The sequence below is a fragment of the Triturus cristatus genome, chromosome 4_2, assembly GCF_964204655.1.
Source record: "Triturus cristatus chromosome 4_2, aTriCri1.1, whole genome shotgun sequence".
NCBI lineage: Eukaryota > Metazoa > Chordata > Amphibia > Caudata > Salamandridae > Triturus > Triturus cristatus.
In genome coordinates, this window is record NC_140586.1 from 282,805,830 (window position 1) to 282,831,696 (window position 25,867).

The following is a 25,867-nucleotide window of genomic DNA, read 5'->3' on the forward strand; positions in this document are numbered from 1 at the left end:
ATATTTTGTACCCCTGATGGCATAGCATTTGAGACCCCTGATGAAGATGTACTGTATAAAATGACAATAGCTAATATGGAACCTGAGATTACTGAAGCCTTTGCAGTATTCAACCCTGACGAACTACCACAAGAATTGAAAAACTCAGTAAAAGCAGAAGTCTGGGATTTCACAGGAGAGGATGTAGGATTAATAAGAAATGTGGATCCTGTAAAAATAACACTAAAGGAAGGAATAAGCTATCCAAATGTTCCCCAATATAAATTAACACCTGAGATAATTGAAGGAGTTACTCCTATAATTGAAAAAATGATTAAACAAGGTATTTTGAGAGAAATAATGAGTAGTCCATGTAATTCACCAATTATGGGACTGAAAAAGCCTAATGGAAAGTTCAGAATAGTACAAGATTTGAGAAAGGTAAACAAAATCGTTGTGTCATGTTGTCCTATTGTACCAAATCCATCTGTGATTTTGTATCAGATTCCACATGATGCAAAATGGTATACAGTGATTGATTTGTGTCACGCTTTCTTTTCCATCCCATTACATCATGATAGCCAACAAATTTTTGCGTTCCGTTTTGGTGAACGTATTTTGGCATGGTGCCGAATCCCACAGGGGTATACAGAAAGCCCCTCGATATTTAATCAGATTTTGAAAAAATCCTTAGAAGATTTGCAGATGCCCGAGAATTCAGTGCTAGTTCAATATATAGACGATTTGCTAGTAGCATCAAAAACTCAAGAAGCTTGTGTAATGGACACAGTAGCAATGTTGAACCATTTGGCAGATGGAGGACTTAAGCTATCCCAATCAAAACTACAATTTTGTCAGAAAGAAGTACAATATTTAGGACATAAAATTGAAAAAGGACTGAGGAAAGTAACTACAGACCGAATCAAAATAATAAAAGGAATTAGAGCTCCAATGACACAAAGAGAAGTGAGAATGTTTCTTGGAATGGTCGGATATTGTCGACAATGGATAAGTAACTTTTCCCTGATAGCAAAACCTTTGGTACGCCTGACAAGAAGTGATGTAAAAGACCCCATTGGTTTGAATAAAGAAGAGTTAGAAGCTTTTAAGCAATTGGGAGACAGTTTGTGTGAAGCACCAGCATTGGGTATGCCTGATTATGAAAAAGAGTTTGAGTTGTATTGCAGTGAAAGGGATGGATGTGCACTTTCTGTACTAATACAGAAACATGGCAAATTGAGAAGACCAATTGCATATTTTTCAGCTATGCTAGACCCTGTAGCTGTAGCATTGCCAGGTTGTTTGAAAGCAGTAGCTGCTACTTGTAAGAGTCTGGAACAGAGTGAAGGAATTGTGATGGGATATCCTGTGCGAGTGTTTGTACCTCATGATGTGGCAATCTTATTAACAAGGAGCCGCACTCAATTCATGACACATAGTCGGCTGACTAAATATGAGAAAGTCATTTTAGGTGCCACAAATGTGAGCCTGACGAGATGCTTGAATGTAAATCCTTCAACGTTATTGCCTGACGCAGAGAATGCGGAAGTCAGAGATGAAGTAGATCATGATTGTTTCAATGTGCTTGACTTCTGTACCAAACCAAGTCCTGATATAAAAGATGTACCATTGACAGAAAGTGACTTTGTGATGTTTGTGGACGGGTCATGCCTGAGAACAGAAGAGGGAATGCTAAGTGCAGCATATGCAGTATGCACAGTTGCAGCAGTGATGGAAGCATCCTACCTGAGGGGAGTAAAATCAGCTCAGGTTGCTGAACTAGTAGCTTTAACTAGAGCATGCATGATAGGAAAGAATGTGAGAGTGACTGTGATAACTGATAGTCAGTATGGCTTTGGTGTTGTACATGATTTTGGTCAGATATGGCTGCAGAGAGGATTTCTGACTTCAAGTGGAACCCCTATAAAGAATTCTGAAGTGGTAGGGAAATTGCTAGAGGCGATACAGTTGCCTAAGCAATTGGCTGTTGTGAAGTGTGCTGCACATTCAAATACGGGCGACTATGTCGCAGTTGGTAACAAATATGCCAACGATGTGGCTCAATATTGTGCACGTAACCAGAATTCGATTAATCGGGCTAAGGAAAGGGAGATGAATTCTTGCCCCCTACTGTTTACTAACATTGTGAGTACTTGGGAAGAAGTGAGGCAGTTGCAGGAAGAAGCAGGAGATGAGGAAATAAGGCAGTGGATAAAAGCAGGATGTGCACCCAGAGAACCTGATCATGTGTGGGTTTATCGAGATGGAAGACCAGTCATGCCTGACAGTATGGTGTCTGCCATGGCACGGATGTATCATGGACAAGCACACATAGGGAGAGATGCCATGATTAGGTCGTTTAAGCAAATGTGGTACAATGCAAAATTCAGACTGGTAGCCTAGAGCCTTTGTCAAAGATGCCTAATATGTCAGCAGTTCAATCCTGGAAGAAAGACAGTGGTGAGTCTAGGAACAATAGGTCGAGAAGGAGGGCCTTTTACCAGAATGCAGATTGATTTCATTGAAATGCCTCCTTGTAACAGGTTGAGGTATGTTCTAGTGATGGTCTGCTTATTTTCTAGATGGGTAGAAGCATATCCCACAAGAAGAAGTGATGGAATTACAGTAGCAAAATTGCTTTTGTGGGAATTTATCCCTAGATTTGGGTTCCCAGTGTCAATTGAATCAGATAGAGGAAAGCATTTCCACAATGAGATCATGAAATTGATTTGTGAGGCATTGAATGTACAACAAAAACTACATTGTGCATATCGCCCAGAGGCTTCTGGTGTGGTGGAACGTATTAATGGCACTATTAAAAACAGATTGGGAAAAATGTGTTTAGCCACAGGTTTGAAATGGCCTGATGTCTTGCCTCTGGTACTCATGACTATTAGATCTATTCCAGATAGAACCACAGGTCTGAGTCCCCATGAAATTGTCATGGGAAGAGCAATAAGACATGTTTTTATTCCAGTCAACAAGCTGTTGCCTATAACTGATGACTTGGTGTTGGATTACTGTAAGGGACTGGCTGACGCAGTTCATTCTGTGTTTCATCAGGTTGGATCGGATGCCACCACCCTTGAAAAGAAGCAAGCTCATGATCTGAGCCCAGGAGACTGGGTGAGAATCAAAGTACACAGAAGAAGGAACTGTTTGGTCCCACGTTGGGGAAAACCACGACAAGTGATTTTGACCACAACCACAGCTGTAAAGTGTGCTGGAATAAAGAACTGGATCCATGCTAGTCATACACTGCGAATTCCAAATCCAGTAGACAACAAAGAAGGAGAATATTTTGAGGAATCAGAGTCAAGCTCTGAATCTGATACTGAAGACAACAGAACAAGAGAGAACCCAGAAAGGGGGGAATCAGAACCAGATGTGATTGTAGCTCCAGAAAATATTCCCTTGAGAAGAAAATTACAGATTTCAGATACTAACTCAGACTCGGAAACAGAACAGAGACAAGCACGTACTGGGCAAGAGAGAAACAGTGAAAAGATAATAAAGGAGATTCTTGATAAAGAAATTCCTAATGAAAAGTTGAGAGAAATTCCACCCGAAATAAAAGAAATAGATGGACAGGTGCCAGATACAGAGAATGAGGGAAAGATTCTTGCGGAAGATCCCCGAGGAGTTGTAGGGAATTCAAACACTCAGTTAGAAGAAGGGATAGTTAATCAGCAGGAAGATTGTGTGCAAGAACCATGAGGAGGGACAGAAGTAGGGAACAATAAAGTGGTGGAAAGGGAAACAGCTGAAAACAAAAAGCCAGTTGAAACAGAAACAGACGATAGTGATAAAGAGATACCAGAAGGTCGAGTCCTGAGAAAGAGAGAATGGAGAGCTGAAAAGAATAATAAAGGAAATAATTCGAAAAGATCAGCAAAAGAGGAAATCTGGGCAAACAAGATAAAGAGATTGAGATATTGACTAACACGAGTGAATTCATCAAGAGCAGAACAAGTGAATGAAGTATCCAGTCAAGAAAAATAAAAAAGTGAGGAAAAAACTACAGCGGAGGAAAATAAGAGAATAGGAAAACCTAACCAGAAGTATAAGTTGCCAGAATGGTCATATGTGGCTTTGCCTGAAATTAAAGAAGAGGCAGATAGCCAAAAAAAAAACAGAGGTGACTGTACAAGAAGTGGTTGAGGAAGACGAAGAATCGGAAATCCTGAGAGTTATCTTGTCCGATATTGGAGAAGAGACGGATGTTCAGGAAGTTCTGTATCAAGATTATGAGAAGAAAGTAAAAGACAATCAAATGCCAACCTGAAGAGACCCAAGGAAATATCAATGGAAAGACAATAAAATACTGGAGTAGAAATAACTGATAGAACCAAGTAGGCGCTTAGAGCCTTGGTTAGACAAAACTAGTTGTGAAGTAGAAGAGGCTAAGTCAAAAGACACTGTTCATTTTTCGAAATGGCAAACACAGAGAATAGAAAAACTAAACGTAGTTTTCTTAGAAGGTGGCTAAAATTGTGTTGTTGTTGTACAGGATTATTAATGCTTCTATGGAGTATTTTAGCTTTGATGATTTCATTTAAAGTTACCTTAGATACAATAGAAGGACATAGTGAGAATAAAACGAATGTAGAAAAGTTTCAGAAAGAATTTCCGACTAAAGTAGATAGAAATTACTTACACCAAGCTAGGTCTATAAATGATTTTTCTAACAATGTATTTTTAAAATTATTGTACGAATATGTAAAGACAATGGATGTGAGGGATTGCTATGTTTGTATGCAGTTACCTGCATCTGTATCTGAAGGAGTGACATACCATCACCTTCCAGTAACGTATGGAATAACATGTATTGTAATAGCAAGTTTGTTTTAAAAAATAGGAAAATTAGAATATTATTTTTCAGATGTAGATAACGTATTTTCACAAGTACCCGTAATTAACAAATTGAATAAAGTCAAACCTGCAAAGGTTTTAGGTGAGTTTTTCTTAGAAACTAAAGAATTAACATTAGAATCTATATTTAGAAAAAATCTAACTTGTAGTCTAAAGAAAGAAGAGAAAGTGTTTTTGGATATGGTTGAAGAAAGGAGATTGAAAATGCAAAGGAAAGTACCCGAAGGAAGTGAAGAAAAGACAGTCTGGGATGTTGAAAAGGAAAAGCATTTGAGAGGAGAAGCTAGTCCAACAATGGCTTTAGATTGGCCTCAGAAGGGAAAGTTTTGTATTAGAAGGAATCAAACTGCCTATGATAATTACTTTGTAGGTAACAGTGATTGCCATGATACATATCGAATCATGGGTGGATGGCGATTTAAAGGTGGAAATGATCCAGTCTTTCCTGGATTGTATTTTATCTGCGGGAACAAGGCATATTATTGTTTGCCAGATCATTGGTATGGCACATGTTATGTAGGTCTGGTTTTTCCAAAGATATTCCACATGGGAAGAGGAGAAGATGGTGTACATAAGTTAAGTAGTCTACTAACTCGTAGAAAAAGAGAGTCTTGGTCAGAAATTGTAGGAGACATTTTTGGAGCATTGATACCAGTAGTGGGAATATCTCTGAATGCACATAAAATTAGGAAATTATCAACAGTAGTGGATCGCTTGTCAACAAGCACCGCTGGAGGATTCTTATTGGTAAATACTGAAATGGTTGCCATGCGTGCCATAGTGATGCAAAATCAACTTGCCCTTGATATAATATTGGCAAAAGAAGGTGGAGTCTGTGGAATGCTGAAAGTTCAACATTGTTGTACTTACATTCCAGACGAAAGTAAGGATCTGAAAGTCTATATCAAAAATATAACTGAATTGCATGAGGAAATTGTACCACTGGAGGTTGAAAGTGTTTGGGAAAAGATTAGAAAGAAACTTACTTCTATTAAAGATTTCTTATTTAACTTAGGTAGCACATTTATAGGTAGAATCTTATTTCCAGTAACGTGTGGTTTTCCTAGTATTAATATTAAGATTAGGATGTTTATGTTATAAAAAGAAAGAAAATACTGAAAAATTTAAAAAGAGAACATTTGAAAAGAAGACAGAATAAGAAACAAGAGAGGGAATATGAAGAGGTAGAATTAGAAGAAATGAAAGATAACATGTATAAAACAGCTAGAAGAGAAGAAATTGGGGAAACTGAGATGTGAACTAATCTAAAGAATTCGTTCTGCCTTCTATAATAAATTGATACAAAATTTTATGGTGTGGTGATAAAATCACCAAAGGGGGGATTGATGGAGCAGGTTGTACAAAATTTTGTATACCTCCCCCATTTTGAATAAAAATATGAATTAAATAATCTATTAACTATAATATTATTAAATGAGTTTGCATGTTTATTAACCAACACTTATTAATATAAATTACACGTGGGATTTGCAATTGCATGGCTAATATAAATTTTAGGACTAAAATATGTACGCATATTAACAGTAGTAAATGTGGTAATTAAAAAATTGCATGATATATGTTGCTTTGTAATGTTCTGTAATGTTGCCCAGAAGGAGGATCGAAATGGTGAATATAAATGCTTTAAATGTTGCTATACACTAGATAAATACAAGCACATAAAGGGATTAGTAAGGGGTAAACATTAGATTTGTTATTTCTTTATATTAATTATTATTTTGTGTTTGTTTTGCTTAAATTAGCATTTGTGCCTAAATCAAAGATGGCTGCCGACACTCCACGATGAAGTGGCCATTTTCTCATGTGGCGCGGAGTAAACAGCGCCTGTGCGAGAGTTTCATGATCCTCGCAGTGACCTCTGAACACAGTACCCCAACAAGAATGACACATTGGATGTCTTCCAAGAAAGGGGAACAATAACTTTTACAGAGAACCGGAACGACTTGATACAATCTTTACCGGTGACCCCACCCCTTGAACTGTACTGAAATCCTGGGAACACATCGGACGATCATAACCATCCAATCATGACCACTCTAAACTTTAAAATTGTAACTTCTATGTTCAAGTTTTTTTTATAAAAGCTTAGCAGAATAGGGACTAGGGTCGCTTGTCGTTTGCCGCCTCCTACCCTTACTTTGATGACCGGGATGCTGTCCGACTCTTTGACGACTGCGAACCTTTGACCGACGCTTGCACGTCTTTGGTCCTTTGCCGATCATTGGGACTGTAACGTGCTAGGCAGTGAACTCTGAGCTTTCGTTTATTACGGACGATCTATACAGAGCCAATGAATTAGAAGACCCCAGAGTAGTAAGATTAGGTAAATATGAAGTTCTGTGATTTTCTGAAAATTTGATATAAACTTTACGAAATAAATTCATACTAAAGCTTTATGAAATTTAGATAAATTATTATTGATTAACAAGAAACAACAAGTTTGTGGTTTTTTAGCTAAGGAGGAAAGGATTCTGAATCTTAAAATGAGTTTTAGATGGTTCTAAAATCATCATCAACCAATCCAACTAATTTGGTCCATTGACTGAAGTGGGAGGAGTGCCTTGATATTTGGGATTGAGGATCTATAGGCGAAAGGGCGTTAATGTATATTTGTAAATGACTTTTCCATCCCTATAGGTTATAAGGCATTTCCCCACATGTCCAGCGCTTGAATTACTCATCCCTCCTGTGTGTGCAGACTCAGTGAGAGAGACGTGTGAGTGTTGGTGATATGGGCCCCACCAATGACTGCGTGTGTGAATGAGCTAGTGTGACGTCGGGTCTGTGACGCAGGGAAGGTATCAGTAAAGGTTATTCCGTGTTTCCCGGTCTTGCGCTGGAACACAAGTAAAATATAAAAGAAGATATTTAATTGCCATGGTGGAGATGTGCAGGGAACTAAAATTAGGTAGTGACTTTAAGAAAAAAGTAACTATCTCTGTGATTGTCTTTGGAAAAATAAAAAAAAGTTATGTTGATATGCCTGGAATTGCTAACGGTCAGCCACATCTATTACAGTTAGTGTGAAGTTAGGATGCTGTTTAGAGAAAATCTTGAGGACGTTTCACCTTCTGGTTGGCAGAGACTATTTGAAACATGGTTACTACGGGAACTGAGGTGAAATAGTGTGGGGGCAAGGGAATGAAAGAGAATGCAGTGTGAAACTGAAAAGCAGACTGGTGTACATAATTTGTTCAGTAGGGAGTGTACGTCTTGTAAGTGACAATATTTTATTAAATGAAATATAAATGAAAAGCATTAAAAGCAGATTGTTGAATTCTTTTAAGTGCTTCAGTGTGGATCCGCGTATCCGCCCCGGATTCACACGGAGACCGCCCTGAGCGCAGCTGTTGATCTGCAAAAAAACTACCAAATTGGGCTTCTTTACAGGAAACATGGAATGGTTCATAAATAGGGACCATTGAGAAATGGTACTGTGGTGAATGTATGCCATTGTTCTGCATTCTGTCCATCAATTGTTCATTTTGCATCTGTAACCCCGAGTAGGACGGGTATGCCCAAACGTGGGTCCCGTGCTCTCCATGCACTGGAATCAAGCTATCCTGGCTGATGAGGCGTGATACCCCAAAACCGGTCCAGGGATGCTTGTTTCCAGTCCAGGGAGGACCTGGCCTGGCAGTTCGGCCTGGACTGTTCCCATGGGTGCAGGGTCAAGACTGATTTGCATATAGCTGGGTTCAAACTGGAATGGCATGGTGAGCAAACAAATGATGGATCTAGGCCCAGATCTCTGTACTGGGGTGAATGTATGACATTGTTCTGCATTCTGTCCATCACTTGTTCTTTTTGCAAAAATAATAGATGGAAGGAAATCTGTGATTTGCTAAGTACATGAGTGTGAGTAAGAGCACATGGGGAAGGGTAGCCATTTTTGGTACTTTTCTTCTGAGAGTGGAGGAAGATTGCCATAGTTCTCCCTTGAGATTTGCAGGAAAACATATTTTAACAGATATTACATTAAGTGTTGGACAACAGCAAATATATTTTGCAGGTTTGTTAATTATGTTGTACTATAAAAAATTATATTAAAAAACTGTGAGTTTATTTAAGCTGAAAAAAAAGTTTAGCTTCTAGACACTATATTAAGTTGCAAAATAGAAGAGAGCTTAGATAAGAACATTAACTAAAGATATAGTGAGCAGCAAAGGAGGAAGAGTGATTACTATTCTGAAACTAGTTTTTTCATTAAGCCAGTATGAATGAATATGTTAGAAATTAGATGTGGGTGCTTGCTTTTAGTATGTAATATGCACCCACTCACACAGTCAGGCAGGCACATACACTCCCAGTTACACTTCCACAAAAGCACTAATGTACCCACCACTCATATAGCCAGACAGTGACTGACACACTCAGTCGCACACCCATAAAATCATTCACAACCCCTTTTGCTCACCAATACATCCACTTACATTGTCATTCACACACCCATACAGGCACTGTTACAGCCACTCACACACCTATATAGCCATTCATGTACCCAGCACCCCAGTCAGTTACAGACACACTTACACACCCATACCCCCAGTTAAACACCCCGTCACCCACTCATACAGCCACTCACATACCTGTTTACAAAACCATACAGCCACCCACACACACAGCCAGACAGGGCCAGAGGCACTTACAAATATATTCACACACCCACATAGCACTTATGTATCCACCACTAGTACAGCCACTTGCTTACAGAGTTGCACACAAACACCCACTAACACAGCCAGTTACCAATCCATATAGCCACATACATACCCATTTAGACACGGATACAGTCACTAACACACCCAGTCACACACCAACAGAGCCACTTACACATCCAGTGACACACATTTACAGAGGCACTGATACACTCATTCACATGTCCACTCATGCACCCAGTCATCTACCCAGACAGCCACTCACATACCCATTTATACACCCATACTCAGACACTTACACAGCCTCTTATACACTGACATAACCACTTATTTAGCTACTCACTTACTTATAGTATGTAATCCAATAGTATGTAATCTCAAGTTAAATGTATTCTATATTTGCTTATCAGATATCTACTTGTGTTTAAAGAGTAATGGAAGATGAAACGATGAGGTGAAAAAATATTAAGAGTTATACTTCTTGACAGCATTCATAAACGGGACAGCAGATTACATATTTTGTTTAACTGGCATATGGTGTTTGGCACATTGAGTGACCATGTCTTGCAGTTTGTGAAACAACAGGGATGGTAAGTATCTGATCAGGTAGTAAGGGTCCCATAGATGGTCCAAGTGCTGATAATGCACCACCTTCCAGCTGTGGTTTCTTTATTGGGGCGTTGCCCCCCATTTTGTTGCCCCATATTAAATGTTTTCATTTAAGTTTGCCGCATCAGCAAGGCCTTGGTAGAGTTTGCCTTTGAGAGTGAGTCAGCAACGGTTTCTTTATTAGGGCTTGGGGGTGTTGCCTCCCTGTTTTGTTGCCCCCGGGCAGCCCCATATTAAATGATTTCATTCCAGTTAGCTGCATCAGCTTGGTCCCGGCAGAGTTTGCCATTCAGAGTGAGTGAGGGCTGGCAGATGTCAGTGAGGGTGGGGTGGAGCTTGAATCATGAAGGATTTAGCCGACCCTAGGGGTGAAGGGCGCAAGTGGAGATAGACGGGTGCCTTGCTGTGCCCAGCCCGGCATGCGTACTTGAACCCCCTCCTACCTACCTAATGTTAGGAGCCTGAGGAATTACAGCCAAAGCCCCCGGGTCTCCTACGGAGCGTTAGGTTTGCCTGACCAAGCCCATCCTTGTGCAGATCCCATGCTATTTACTAACATAAACATCAAGGGAGCAGCATCTTGATTGGCTCAAATGTCGCAGGGTGGGCCGAGCTGGTGGTCCCAACTTTCTCCATGCACACCCGGAGGCAGCAATTCACGACGAGTGTTCTTTCCTGTGACTCCGGTGATTGACAGTCCAGATGATGCCTTGATATTGTCATGCTCATGAAAAGTTTGTACTAAATCCTGGTTTTCAAAGTTACATTTCTGAATTTACTGAGCACCCTTTTGGGCACTCAAAAACATGACTGAGTATGGCTGCGTTCCAATCTTGGAAATAGGGCGAGAACTGCTGGGAGCATGAGCATTAGCACAGAAGGACGCCAGGAGAGCGAGGACCTACATACCAGCGTTGGTTTCTTCATTGGAGTGTGAGGACGCTGTCCTCCTGTGTTGTTGCCCCTGTACAGGCCCATATTGAATGTTTTCATTCTGTTAGCCGCATCAGCATGGCCCCGGCAGAGTTTGCCTTTGGGAGTGAGTCAGCAACGGTTTCTTTATTGGGGTGTGGGGTATTGCTCCCCTGATTTGTTGCCCCCGGGCAGCCCCATGTTGAATGTTTTCATTCCCGTTAGCCACATCGGCATGGCCCTGACAGAGTTTCCCTTTGAGAGTGAGTGAGGGCGGGTAGATGTCAGTGAGGGGGTAAAGGTTGAATCATGACAGGTTCAGCCAGCCCTAGGGGTGAAGTACGCATGTCGAGTTGGATGGGTGCCTTGCTGTGCCCAGCCTAACATGCACACTTGAACCCTCTCAAACCTGCCTAATGTTAGGAGCCCAGTGGATTACAGCCACAGTCCCCAGGTCTCCTATGGAGAGCTAGGTTCACCTGACCCAGCCAATCCTCGTGCTCCTTTCGTGCTGTTTACTAAAATAAACTGCATGGGAGCAGTGTCTTGATTGGCTTAGGAGTGGGCCGAGCTGGTGGTCATAACTTCCTCCATGCACACCCGGAGGCAGCATTTTACAACAAGTGTTCTCCCCTGTGATGCCAGTGACTAACAGCGCAAACAATGCCTCAATTTTTTCTAAGCCTGGGCGGAGTTCGAGGAGTTCCGCTACGCAGAACCCAGCAAAGTGCAAAAAAACTCTGCCACGCTACGCGGAGCTCCGCAAGCGGTGGAGTGAGTTACAAAAATGCGGTTCATGGTAATTTTCAGCGCTGAGTGTTTGTCCGCACTGTGAAATTACTGCAAACAGCACCATGCACAGCGCAAGTGGGTGCTGCTTCCATTCTGTCGCTCAAGAAGATTTTCTACGCGAGCAGCAGCTTTCGCAACATGAACGGACTGTTTCTCAACGTGAACGGTCACAAGCATACGGGGCTACTCGCATTGAGAAATCCGACCGCCCTTGTTGACATATCTTGCCGAGAGGTTGAATTCCCTCACTCATGCTCACCAACTTGACGTTGACAACCGCAAATGAGGAAAAATCTTGCCATGGAGGTGGATTTTCCTCGCTCGCCAACTTGATGTTGATGAGCGAGGAAAAAACTCCGCTAAGCGGAGCGGAGTTTTTCGGAACTCCACAAGCTCCTCGTAACGCGGAGTGTGGACAACTACGCAAACTCCACAAGCGGAGTGGAGTTCACCACCCAGACTTAATATTTTCATGCTCATGAAAGGTAGGTAGCAAAACCTTGTTTTTAAAGTCACACTTCTGAAATTACTGAACACACTTTTGGGCACTCTAAAACGTGACTGAGCAGGGCTGTGTTCCAATCTTGGGAAAAAGGGCAAGAAGTGCTGGGAGCACGAGCAGGAGGAGGGTGAGAGTGCTGCCCCCCAGAAGAGGAGGACCCCAAGGAAGCGAGGACCACCATACCACAGGACAGGAGGCTGAGAAGAGCCAAGGGAATAGAGCATGGTGTCAAGGGCTGTCCCGCTGTTGCTGCTGGGGCTGTGTGGTGAGTGCGGATGGAGAGCCCAGGGGCTGTGAAGTGAGCTCTGTGGTTGGGGGTAGAAGCTGCCCGCACCCACAGGTGTGGGACAGGAGATCCATAGCCTGAGTCTCGATGTAGAGGCCTTGTACGATTGCACGGTGCCTACTCCACGTGCCCCATGCAGGCAGCTTCAATATGCTTTTATGTGGTAGAGGAGTTGTTTGATGTGTCTTTTGCTACCTGAAGGCAGCTGCTTTAAGGTGCTTGTCACTTCCCTTGGATGGTGCAAAGTACCATCTATATGAGAATTGTTGAGAGACAGCATAGCTGGAGACATGCAACAGAAGAGGTGAGAGGGGAGGGGGTAGCAGGGTGAAAGTTACAGAATGGACGGACAGATATGCGCAGGTTAGTGTGGAGAGGAGCTACAGGCACCACCAGAAAGGTTGCATGATGCGGGAGAAAAAAGATGTGAAGGCAAATCAGTCCCTGGGACCGGTTTCGGGGTAACACCCCTTATCAGCCAGGCTAGCTTGAATCCAGTGGCAAAGTGAGCAAGGGACCCATGTCTGAACATACCCTGCTCCTTGGGGGTGAGTGTCTGAAAAGTTTCAGCGCTCCGTCCATCATCTCCTTGTGCTTGCTTTGTTCACCCTAAGTTGGCAGGGTATGTCCAGACGTGGGTCCCTTGCTCACGTTGTCACTGGATTCAAGCTAGCCTGGTTGATGAGGGGTGTTACACTGAAACCGGTCCCAGGATGCTTGTTTTCAGTCCAGGGAGAACCTGGCCTCGCAGTTCAGACGGGACTGTTCCCATGAGGCACAGGGTCAAGACTGATTTGCATATGGCTGGATCTGAACTGGGGTGGTGAAGTAAGCTAAAGAACGATGATGGATTTAACCCCGATATGTGAGTTGGGGTGAGTGTCTGAAAAGCTTCAGCGCTCCATCCATCTTCTCCTTGTGTTTTCTAACCTTTCCACAGCAAAATTACAAATTTCGAAGTGTTGCTGCTAAGATATGTAGAAAATCATATGTCTTACTTGGTAATATACAGTCCGTTGCCATAGGATTCTATCGCTCTTCTTTAGGCGATACTTACATATATTACTTAGGGGGAGTGGTGGCTTTGCCATTAGGTGTAATGGCAAAGTCAAACTGGCAGTGTCACACACTACCCTCTCAGTCTGCAGTTGCAGACTGGGATCCATTTTGTCTCTGTCACATGCAGGGTGGCACAACCAGTGCTGCGGCCCTGGGTTAACACCCTGTCTTACATACCCTGTGTACCTGGGATATCATATACTAGGGACTTATATAAGTAAGCCAGTACTTGCCAATTGGGGGTATCCAATTCAACTTAACTTGGTATAGGGTTAGCACACTGGCACTGAGGTCTGGTTAGCAGGCCTCAGTGCACTCTCAAAGTCGAAAAACCAGCAGCATCAGTCCAAAAATGTGGGGATGAACATGCAAAAAGAGGCATTTCCTTACAGTAGACATGAGGCTTTTAGGTTTGCCTACCTCCGGTGAAGGGTAATAGAAAATAGAGCGAACACCGGTAAATCATTCTTCAAGAGTCCTCCCTGCTTAACTGATAATTGTGTTTCCTTTCCTGATTTTCCTCCCCTGGGACTCTCTCGTATTTTATGGGCTAAACACCATTCCTTAACCCCTACTCATGCTCTTCGTAGGTGGACTGTCTTAGTCATAGAAAAGCAAATCTCTGAGATAGAGTATTTTTTTTCTGTGCCTCATCCCCCATCCACTGCTCCTATCTAAATGGAGTGCTAAAAGTTCTATCCGCTAGCTTGAATTTCAGGAGCAAGATTATTGTGCTACGCTACTGCTTCAGTGCTCATTATATGGCTCCATTTTCAGACAGAGCCAGACTCCTAATGGTCCACTACATGCTCTCTCTGGTCTGGTTTTCATCGCTTCAGTCCTTTTTCCTGTCATAGCTTCGGCATTCAAAATTCAAGTCAGTCTCTCCTGCTCTTCCATCTGTCATCCTAGTCAACACTGGGCTGAGGTTCAAACCATCATCTGTCAGATTCATGCATTCTGCTTGTTTGGTTTCCTGACCCCGCTATCGATGATGGGGCAAACCCCTCTGCATGACGGCTTAGGAAAATGCTGCATGCAGGAAAATGATGACCATAGTTTTCCCAGAAATAGTATTAGAGAATCACATTTGTTTGATGTTAATAAGGTTGCTAATACATGCTCTTATACACCTTTTTTTATATTGTCTCTTTAACGTTTCTTTCCCAATCCAAGATGGCAGAACCTTTTTGGAATTATGTCATGTCCTATTCTTCACTATAAAAGAAGTTCTATTGTTAGTCCAGTTGCATCACAATTTTTTCTGAATCATTGCTCCCTCACTGGGCTCCATGGGCTCTCTGCATGTTCTCCAGTTCGTGCTATTTCCCAGCTCTTTGCCCTGTTGCTTGGCTTGGTCAGCTAGGTTTTTTCTTGTCTCTAGTTTATCCTCCTTCTTGCTGGATTATTTTCTGGAGCACTGCTAGAGTTCCTGCTTTATTCTGGCGTCTGGCACGACCCGATAAGGGACCTTTTCTTCAAACCATGAAGTCCCTCCAATCATTGCACAGAAGGCCAGCACTTGACAGTATCTAAGTTACCTACGGTCTCCAAAGACCCACCCACCCCTTCCCTCGCCTCACATCTATGCATGTGTCCATTGTATTATTGGTCACCTGAAGGCTGGAGCCATCGGCCTCCATCCTTAAGATCCATGTACGTATCCAAGTCAACTTTGTCTTCAGAATGCCCGCTTTGCTAATTGATATATATGGTGGTAGATGTTCCACAGCGTTAAGAGTGATAGGAATATGTGATTTAAGAGAATGGTCCTGAAAGAGTTTTTAACAAGGGTAGGGACTGAAGCAGAGAGCAGGACTTCTAAGAGAAAGATGGCAGATGGCACTGTAGATACGCTCTTGAACGCGGCGTCAGCTTTTGACGTGATACATGTTTGTTTTGTATTTGGCGTTAAGGGAGATTATCTTTTCAAGAAAATCTACTTCCACCGCCTTCCCTGTCAAGTGAACTTTACCTTTGAGCAGACTGTGACACAAATAAGGGCTTCTTGGAAGTCTCCTTGCAGTGACAGAAATACAAACGTCGCTTAGTGACAGCTCTTTCTAGGCATGAGCTTGTTGTCTGACATAACTGTCTGACATAACTGGCCTGGTGAAAGAGCGCCTGCTAGATGGCACGTGCCGGAAGGGGCGGCACCTTACTGGATGTCACTCAGTGCTTAGTTTGCGACAGTGGTTTCCTGAGGAGTGTATCTGCACCCTTTTTCGGGGGGCCGGGATTATTTTTCATCGTCAGACTTAGAACCAGAACAAACATAAAAAAGAGAAAAAAGCATAAGAGGAAGAAAGAAGGAGGAAGTGAAAGGCGGACAACTCTGGCAAAAAGGAGGAAGCCGGGATGAAATGGAACCTACGAGGAGTGCGATATCCAGCAATGCCGCTGGCAGTCTTTTTAAGAAAATATAGGCCCCGCTGCTGGCACTTATTATTTTACAGATTAAACTCTGGATGACGCTCATTTGGAGGATGGGCCCAGGACGGGATACAGAACTCTGTGGAAACAAGTGCCATCGAGACCATAATACTTCCAAAAAACAGCAGCAGGTGACACCTGAGCCAGTCCTGACGTTTAAATCAAGAACCACTTTACAAGTTTGGACTTGTAGCCTATGTAGTAAGATGGGAACCATAAATCCCAAAACAGTGAAATCCCAGAATGTGTAAAGCATCGTATTTTAAAATTTGAACTATAAATCACAGAATTCAAAAAGATGAGGAATTGAAATGCCAAATTTAGTGGTCTGCACCCCAGCGTAGTGTTACTTCTTTTTCCTCTGGTCACCTGAGTTTTGTGAAGTACGTGGTACTTTCTTTATTGCATTAATGTTAGATGCTGCTGTAGAGCAGACGTCGGGGACAGATGCAGATATTATCAGGTGCATATCTTTCCAGGCTCTGGTTGGATTCACTGTGTGATTTTGGGCAAATCAAGATATCTTCCTGTTACTTGGCTTAGAAGTATTCTGGCAGAACGGCAGGACTGGGATGAGAAACCAGCCCTGGCAACTCCACTCGACGGGCGACGGGGTGGGTGGGTTGTGGCACTGAGAAGTTTTAGTTGTGAGCACCGCTGCTGCTTTTATTTTTTTACAGGGGGGGAGGGTATATTTCAGCACTGCTGCAAAACCAGACCCCAGTGACAAAATGGACCCCCACGGCCGCAAAACGGACCCTCACCCCTCCAGCCCACCGGGGAACCGCCCGATACCCACTACAGGCAGTCCAGCACTGCCATGGTAGGCGGCATTTCGGCTCCAGGTATCGCAAAATTTACGCTTTGAGTGACTAGGCCTGTAAAGTCCCCTGTATTGGATAGTTTTTCGCTCCCTTACTCGTATACTGACTTACCTACTCACTTGCTCATGAACTTTCTAGCACACCCACTGCTTCGAGCGCTTGCTCCCTGCAGACGTTTTAAGGCATGGGAAAAGTGTGCTGTGGGCCAGGGCCCCAGCCTTTCAGGGGGCCCCTGATAGAGTCAGCTCTGTTCTGCAGAGAGTCTTGCCCAGATGGGCAGATTGCTTTAAATACTCTTTTCCTTTCATTTATTTGTAATGTGGATTATGTGCGACAGTCTATTACAGACATTTTGTATCAAAATGTTGTGTTAATGTTTCCTGCAACATCCATAAAAACTTTCGTTTAGATTGAAGCAGGGTCTCATATATGAGAAATGGGAGGGGTCACGGAGATTATTTGCAGTAATGTAAGTGAGCTGCTGCTGTGTTACAATATTGAAAACATAAGTCACTATCCCTGAATCTTAGATGTAAACACATTTAGAATTTGGATGAGTGTGCCATGCACTGTCAGTGGCCTGGTCACAGAGGGCATGAAAGAGATGAAACTGTATCATAAATTCAAAGCTGATCTGAAGAGGGGCCCTTAAAATACCTTTGGCCCATGGCCCCCAAAACCCTGTAGCTTCTAATGGTGCAGCGGGTGCAGTGGAACAGGAGCAAAGATGCTAGAAGAGTCCACTCAATCATTGTTTTTGCTGTATCTCACCGTTCAAACAGCAGCCAGAGGATCAGTTTCCCTCCTTGCACTAGGGCCCATGATACACTGGCTAAGCCACTGGCTCCCTGCTCTTTCAGTCACTCGTACCCACCCACTCTAACACGCATTAATCTACTCACTCACTCACTCACTCACTCATTCACTCTCCATGAGGCTCAACAACCTTCACCCCCCCTTCGTGTCCGGGACATTGTGGGTTAAATATTTCCATTTGGGAGACAGTGGTGCTTGATAGATTCCCTTAAATATATGTAACCCTGGACTGTCTGTCTTCATACATTCATTTGTTCATGATATGCACTCATTAAGTCCCCACAGTGTCAACCTAATGGTGTTACACGTTTGGTAATAATTAGCTTATGAAGAGCTCCTTACAGGTAATGTGATTACTTTATGTGTCTCAGCCCCAACACTCTTCACAGTATTCATCAATGATCTTGTCCCCTACTTGTATCCGTGTGACTATATTGCCCTCTACCTGGATAAAATGAAGGGGCTCACCTTAATGTTTACAGATGATACCTTGCTCATTTTCAAATCTCCTATGGGCCTTCAGAGGATCCTGAATCAAGTCAACAGCTTTTGCATTCTTAGGGGTTTGGAAATAAACATTTACAAGGCAAAGTATATGGTGTTCAACCCATGCCACTCTACATGAACTAAACATACTTTAAACAGGACCCTCATAGAGCAGGTACATACATTCGAGTATGTGGGGATGACCTTGAGTGAAAATATGGACTGGCAAACTCCTATAGCCAAATGTAGACTCACCCTTGAGCGACACAATGGTGGCCTGCTGAAATTATTCAGGGGGTCCTTTTACAAACCCATTTACCCGATAAAGCAATTCTATAGTCTCAAGGCCTAGGGTTCTACATTATATGTATGAAGCAGAGGTACATAAGATAGTTAACAAGCTGACATTGACAGAGAATAGGTTTCCGAGGCAGCTATTTAATTTACCAACTAGCACGCCACTGATTTCACTGAGGCTAGATATGGGGGTTAGACCCATAGCGGAAAGGATTGCCTTCACGCCCATATTATGTTGGAGAATATGGGCCACCCCAGAACTGCACATGTATTGACGAGGGCTAAAAGTGCTCATGGAAATGTGGGGGGCCAGTGATCTACCCTGGCTGAGGCAAATCATAGATTCACTAGGCAAAATGGGGAAAAGCAAGCTATGGGCTAACCCAGAGGGGACATGTACGCATGCATCAAAAGGAGACCTTAAGGAAAGTTTTAAAGAGCTCAAATTGGACAGCTTACTAGCAAGTCCATCCATGGGCGCATTGACGGATGGGTGTTTACAGCACAAGGTCACTATACAAAGCTGAAACGTTCATGGATGTAGTGGAGCCCAATCTTGCTAGAAAGCTGTACCTACATTTTAGACGTGGGTCACTGCCCTGGTCTGCTTTCTCCCATAAATGGGCATCCTCGTATAGTGGAGATGGCCAGGTGTGTCCGACCTGTGGTAGGTCTACTGAAACTGTGGCACACGTTATGTTCTTTTGCCCAAGGTACAGATTGGCCAAGTCAAAATGGATTATAACTATTTGTAGGAATTTGGAGTTTGCCCGGCATACTGAGGCTTTGAGAATACTCCAAACTGACACAAGCCAGCATATGGTGTATCAGGAAGAAGTTTATTTTATCTGCTTCAGTTGACTACAACGCTCAGGACTACAAATGGCAATATCGGAATAAAATAGGCAAGCAAACTTTAAGACTAAAGACCAGGAACTTTTTCCCAATATTTGATCATTAATGTCTGGTAAATATACTATTTATATTATTTGTTAGGATATGCATGGGGATATGTACCTTTTAAATCACCTATTCGAGAGTAACTGCCGACACATCACTAATCACATATATGGACATATTATGTGAATTTGTGTCATTCTAATTTCTAAAAAAAAAATAATGTTATTAATATTTTAACGAACATGGAGTAGGATGATGATTGGGTTTTATTTGTCGATTTTTATTGAAGACTTTTGTGCTTGAAATTTTTTTATTTGCTTTCTATCTTGTATGGCCAAATGCCGAAATAAAGATCAGGGGGCATATCATCAAGGGCTGGTGATATAATTATCGCCGCTTTAGTGTCCGTTTTCGGGCGCAAAGCAGCGATAATTATATCGCATTATTTGCAAGGACACGCTATCGCGTGTTTCCTTGATTCAGCTCCCGTTTTGTTCACGCCTCGCTTTGCATCTCTAATGAGATGCAAAAAAGGCATGCCTAACAAAACACCATGGGAAAATATCGCTACCCCAGCTTCGTGATATCATCAACGCAGGTTAGCGATATTGTAAATCCCGTTAACTATGCCTTAACGCAGGAATTTAACGTCTGTTAAATTCCTGAATAAGGCATAGCAAACATGGGAGGTGGATTATGGTGATACGACCACAGGGTCGTGTCATCAAGGCTCTCTCCATTTTGGGTGCAACATCGCTGGTTGTCCAACGATGTTGGCCCATTTCCCTGGATATCGCTGGAATATTATTGCCCTGGAGTAACGCGTTGTTGATAACGCGCTCACTGGGCGATAAATTCCAGCGATAGACGGCGATAAATATAAAAGCGTTAAGCACGCTTTGCGACATTTATCGCCGTCCGTTGCTGATAAGCCGCTTAGTAACGTAACGATTAATTTATACTCCATTGATTAAGCACATTATGAATTTCTCCACAAGTATTCCCTGAAGTAATGAGATTATTTGTATGGAAACCAGCCCGGAACACCATGTTCCTTATCTGCATTTTCTTTCGAAATCCAGCCAAAGTTTTTTTTTCTAATTTGAGGCATTCACTTGTTCTTCCTCTAAACCCGAGAGAGCTACCCAAATGGTGTAAAGAGCAGTCCAAAAGTAATCTGTAGCATGTTACATTAGAAAACTAGTCACAACAAGGTGGTTTCTGCTTCAGCGTTCGCTAATATGACGAGATCTCGGTTTTCGAAAGACATTCTAAAAAATGTTTTAGATGTGTTTGCGCAGTACCAAATGCACGGAAGTCTTAAAGAGTTTGACTAGGGGATAAAAGCAGGCAGCACCTCGAGGCAGTTCGTTGATGCATAAATCGCATTCATTCACTAAAAGTCACGTTTCCAGCGCTCATCTCTAAAATAAAACTCTGTTTTAGCGTCTTTGCGCTTGTAACAAGCACTATTATTGGTAGACTCGCAAAAGGTGAGTTTACACATCTTTGAAAGATGAGAGGTGGAGGGAGGTGTGATGGGTTCAAGACAGTGAGCCATAGGTAATTCACTGATCGCTGCAGCAAGTGCATGAACTTACCGAGCTACTCCAATAGAGACTATCCTTATACAGCCCTGGTAAAAAGTACAAGTGACTGAGGTGTGCTATAGTTCAGCTTTGAAAAGTTACCTTCTCAGTCTGAGTCATAATTTTTTACTTTTCAGGCAGGGACGTAAGACAGGCCCCTGTGGCGCAGTGGTCCCCACAACCATTTAGGGGCCCTCAAACCTTCTAAAACTTCACGGGAGCCCCTCCCGCCCCACTCACCTCCAAGCCAATGAATGTGAGATATGGGAGACTCAGAGTCCCCTCATCACATTCTGAAGTGGGGGACACCATTTTGTGTTACGCCACTTGACTTCATGCCCAGTTTTTTCAAGCCTCTACCCCGGCTCGGCTCACAGCAGACACTTTAAGCACTTTACGAGTCATTGTTGCTGCACACGGGCCTGGTTACCAAGCGATGGCTTCCAGCACTCTCTCCCTTCCAGCCACAAAGGGCTGCCTATTCTTCTTCCTGGCAGTCAAAAGTGACAAAGGCGCGGGCCAGAGAGTACAGAAGGAGCTGCCAGGGAGGCATACCTTCATTCCAGCCCAGGCCGCCCAGGCGCACACCGCCTGCAGCCAGGATCAGCCCGCCTCCGGCTGTCTGCTGGGCCTGGCAGGTATCTGGTCCTTCATTTCACTCCAGACCTCAAGGCTTGCACAGCCCAGGGCCAGGATCAGACCACACCAGGCTTTCTGCTGGTTCTTGCAGAGTTCCAGATCCGCATTCAGGCCCTTTGGGATCAGTGAATGGAATTCAGTGATTCAGCTTCTATTTTGTAGTTTTTGCCTGAAGGAGCTGACTGCATTTGGACACTTCTTTTCTGTTATCTGTGTTTGGTCTGTGGAGATTTAGAGGGCAGAAGGGACTGCGAGGTGGACCCTTGACCCTTGGGGCAGACCCTCGACCTTTTGGGCAGACCATTGAGCCTTGGTGCAAGTTAGAGCGAGCTGCCGAGGTAAGTGTCACTCAGGGTTAATCAATTTATAACATGAGCACTATTAACTAATTGCATTGCAAATGCCACATACTAATTTGCCTAAAATGAATATGATGTGTTCTCATTTTGCTACCACTGGAAGGAGGAAATGCTGAGCCACGTGAACTGTGTGAATGGATGAATGTTATTGTTAGCACACACTGTGAAATTAATTATTGTTATGCCCTTCCAGGCACAGTTATTTAAAGAGGGCTGGCCAGGATCACACTGTTTGGTTAAGTAGGCGCAAAGCTGCGATTCAAATATGCATTTTAGTCCCTAGACCCATGGCCCACTTATGCAGTGAGCAGTCCTCAATGAACTATTGAACTAGGCAGAAGAGAAGGTACTTTTGATTTTTTTTTTTACTGAAATCACCTGTTGTGCTGGGCTACTGACTCTGATATTACTGCTGTATCGAACTCCTATCAAACAAGCATTGGCCAAACCAACAGGTGTGTCTTGCATTTTGAGTCCCGACTTCAATATTTTTTTATTTAAGTCATCTATAGTTCATTGAAACCTTTGCACCCACAAAAGCTTTACGCTTTCAAAAGGATTAAAATTAAGCACACCATATACATTTGAAGTTGTTCAATGTAAATAAAGGGCAAGAGCTACTGAAGTTCAAATATGCTTCAAAATCGATTGAGTAAAGCGCAGGAGTGGTTAAAGTGCATATGGGCTGGTAGGACAGGCAGTTATCAGAAGGTATTCTATGTGGCCGGAGACGCCATTTTGGACTTGTGGTTCTATAACATGAAGTACCAAAGTTGATGAAGTTCAGTCACACATTGGGGTCAATAGAGTAAAGTGCTGGCACCATTGAACTGCATATGGGCGGATAGGTCATTTTTCAAGTCACCTCTTTATGGGGCCAGAGACCTTCCAGTTAATGAACCTACTCTTGCTTAAGTGAAACAGTTTGAATCCTTTGTTCTGGATTTTTTAAAAACCGGAACTTCCCAACCCGTGTGTTTAAGAATATATTTTGCAGGTTTGATGCTGCGTTGAGGGCTTGCCAAATAATTGAAAAAAGCCTGCTGCAATGAAAAAGCAAAACACAAAACCATTGGTTTCAGTGTACAATGTATTTTGAGGTTAAGAATTTAACTCGATGAATGTGTAATTCTGAGATGTAAAAAAGACCCTCATGCATTGCAGCGCAGGCACTCTATAAGAGGCGGAAGGATACACCAAACAGTCAATAGCAGTAATTGAGGGAAATTCTTCTTTGGGCGGAATCAAAGTCCAATCTACGTATATTTTAAAGAATTGCTAACAATCGGCCATTAAACACCTGTGCTCCAAAGTAAGACCTAAAAATGTAATATTAATTAATGTTGCAACCAAACATAGTTCTCTGCTATTTGTATACTCTTAAATATCTCACAACATAATCATTTCCACATTTTTCAAAGGGATACACTCGCAACACAAGTTCAATTATCTCGGGATTCTGAGGATTCTGCCTAGGTATTGTTTTAAAGCAATTTAATAGCACTCGTTTTAACTAAAAAGCATGTGAGGCCGAGCCGCGCTGATGAATTTGGAAACTGAATACACTCTAAGAGTGACTCAGCAGCAGGTGCAGTGGTCCACTGAGCTATTTGTGCAGCTTGTATGTCAATCACTCCTCTTCTTCTGTGATACAGCAGCAGTAGGAGAACTGGTATCTTCATCATTTTGTCACTTTTTACACACATATTGTTTTTTGCAAAAGAAAAACGTTAACAGACTCCAATTTGAGAGCTCTGCGAGATATGCTCAGGATGACACAGTGCGTCTACAGGGTGGCGATTAGACATCGGATCTACCGGTTCCGCAGTCGACAGACAGCTAGCCCTCTACCCCCACCACTTCCTTGCAGTGTGCCCCGATCCTTGCCGCTCTTGCCTCGCCGGTAACGTTTGTCTTACCTTAAATGCCAGGCAGGCTCGCCTACAAGTCATTTTTTTGTTTTTTGCAGTTTTATTTAGCAGAAACTCGGCCAGAAGGAATTGGATCTCTTTACACGAGCACCGATTACATTACATAAGGACGCATTTATTTTTGGTAGGCACGGGAAGATTAAAGTGATTTGCCCAGGATTACAGGATGTCGAGCGAAGGCTGAGACGCGAACCTGGGGCCAGATGTGCATAGACTTCCGTCTGTGATTTCCTATTAGCAAATTTTTGCGATTCACTACTAGGAAATTGCAAACAGATATGTACAACAGTGTGTATGTCTGTGACTGTTTTTTAAATAAAGCCGTTTTTTTATTTTGAAATGCAGCCCGTTTTCCTTAGAGGAAAACGGAATGCATTTAAAAAAGAAACATTTAAGAGTAGGCAGTGGTCTGTGGGATCACTGCCTGTTCTTAAAAAATTTTGCCACCCACATTCACAAAGGGGAAGAGGTCCCTAGCGGACCCCTTCCCGTTTGCGAATGTGTTACCACCAATTTGAAGTTGGTGGTGACTGCAAATGTTTTGCAGCTGCATTCCCAGTCACAAAACATTCCTGCATACCAGTGCGACTCGCTATTAGGAAGGGACGCCCTTGGCACGCCCCTTCCTAATAGCGACTCACAAACTGAATATGCGATTCGGTAATAGCTTACCAAATCGCCACTAGCGCTTTGTACATTTAAAAATGAGAATTGGGTCGTATGCGACCTAAAAAAGATTTGTACATCTGGCCTGTGGTTTCCTAGTTTCAAAGTCGGCAGCTCTGGCTGTTACGCCACAAAGCGTACTTTATGTGAGGGTCCTGTCCTACACCCTAATTAAATTTGTATAGCACTTCGTACCTATAACTAGGAGCTGTAGCACTTTGGCAGATGGGTAGCAGGCTACTCGTTGGGAGTGCCATGGGTGAAACAGTGTGGGTTATATCGCCTATTTTGGAAGTGTAGATGCTGTGCACGAGGACCAGAGCTCTGCATTTGTCTTGTGTTTTTGTCCCAGGACCTGTACATGATCTTGAAGGGCATGCTCCCTATTGTGTAGGATGTTCTCAACTGTGATGTACCTTATTGTCTTTGATGTACCTCGTTGGTTTAACTGTATTTTAATGGGAGGTGCTTGATTATGCTATGGTGTGCTGTATTGTGTGTGTTTTTTTTTTTTACGAAGTGCTTTATTGGGCAGTGCTGAACTTTATTGTGCTATGATGTGTTTTGCTGTATTGCGCTTTATATGTGTGATTTTTGTGATGGGCTTTATTGTCTTGTAATGTGGTGTGCTTTATTGTGTTATAATGTGATTTATTGTGGGGTGTTTTGTTGTTTCCTGGTGTGCTTTAATGTGCTGCACCTGACTTACGTTTCCTGATGTGTGTTCTGTTGTGTTAACATCACAAAATAAAATGATGGATGTCACCCCCAGTCACAGATTTGGGTTTTAATCTTCTTATTTTGCTGGCCTTGTCACCCCAGTTTTGACCCAGCCATATGCAAATCAGTCTTGACCCTGCTCCCCATGGAAACAGTCCAGCCCGAACTCTGTCCATCATTTTATTTGGTCATGTTGCTATGTGCGCCCTAAGTGGCTAAGGGTATGCTCAGACATGGGTCCCTTGCTCGTTGTGCCACTGGAGTCAATCTATCCTGGCTGATGAGGGTGATACTCCGAAACCGTTCCCAGGATGCTTGTTTCCGGTACAGGGAGGACCTGGCTTGGCAGTTCGGGCTGGACTGTTCCCATTAGAAACAGGGTCAAGACTGATTTGCATATGGTTGGGTCCAAAATGGGAGGACCTGGCAAGCTAAATAACAATGGATTAAACCCAGATCTGTACCTGGGGTGTGTGTTTGAAAAGTTTCAACACTCCATCCATTATTTTATTATGTG

General features: G+C 42.9%; 1 protein-coding gene across 3 annotated transcripts in view; it reads left to right on the forward strand.

Annotated features, from left to right (window-relative positions):
* Positions 1–25,867, forward strand: part of CCDC190 (coiled-coil domain containing 190) — a 204,994-nt gene that overhangs the window by 100,676 nt on the left and 78,451 nt on the right. Inside the window, exon 1 of one of the 3 annotated variants that reach the window (XM_085601524.1) lies at positions 21,665–22,012. The exons of the other annotated variants lie outside the window; for them this stretch is intronic. The gene's annotated coding sequence lies outside the window, so the exon portion shown is untranslated. Of the gene's footprint in view, positions 1–21,664; positions 22,013–25,867 lie in introns of those variants that run through there. 3 annotated transcript variants of the gene reach the window in all.